Source organism: Fukomys damarensis, unplaced genomic scaffold, assembly GCF_012274545.1.
Source record: "Fukomys damarensis isolate Sample0158 unplaced genomic scaffold, DMR_v1.0_HiC HiC_scaffold_27, whole genome shotgun sequence".
NCBI classification, from domain to species: Eukaryota; Metazoa; Chordata; class Mammalia; order Rodentia; family Bathyergidae; genus Fukomys; species Fukomys damarensis.
The window spans coordinates 19282673-19283225 of NW_022900939.1; positions in this window are offsets into that span (position 1 = coordinate 19282673).

A 553-nucleotide genomic window follows, 5' to 3' on the forward strand; every position below is an offset into this window, starting at 1 on the left:
TTTTTTTTTTTTTTTTTTTTCTTTTTGCTCACGACCATGTGTCTGATGAGGTCTGAACTCTAGAATGAACACATAAAAATTTAGCAATTTAAAATCTTTCTTTACTGCAAGTTTAAATAGGTGTACAGATAGTTTATAAGCACAATATTTTAAGAAAAAAAGTGGCTGGTCTACTAGGCAGCCCTTTGTGCCACTTCAGTGCTAGAAAGTTAAAGAAAAAAAAACTTTTGTGATTTAATGATACTATTTCTGTGGGATAATTATACAAGTATGACCTTTTTAAATCAACCTTATCTGGATGCATCTGAACCAGCAGAGCTGTGTTATATTTTCTATCTTTGCTAGAACTTCTTCACTGAAGGACAATTATTTCTTCAAAAGTCATTACAATTTACAATGCAGCAGTTTCTCCAAAAATAAAACCAAAATACACACCCTACACACACACATCCTTGATTTGGAAAGCCAGTCTTCGGACCATGTCTGTTCCAAAACCATTTGCAGGTCAATCTTTGTTTTGAAATGACCCAATCCAGTGGAATCAATCTGAATG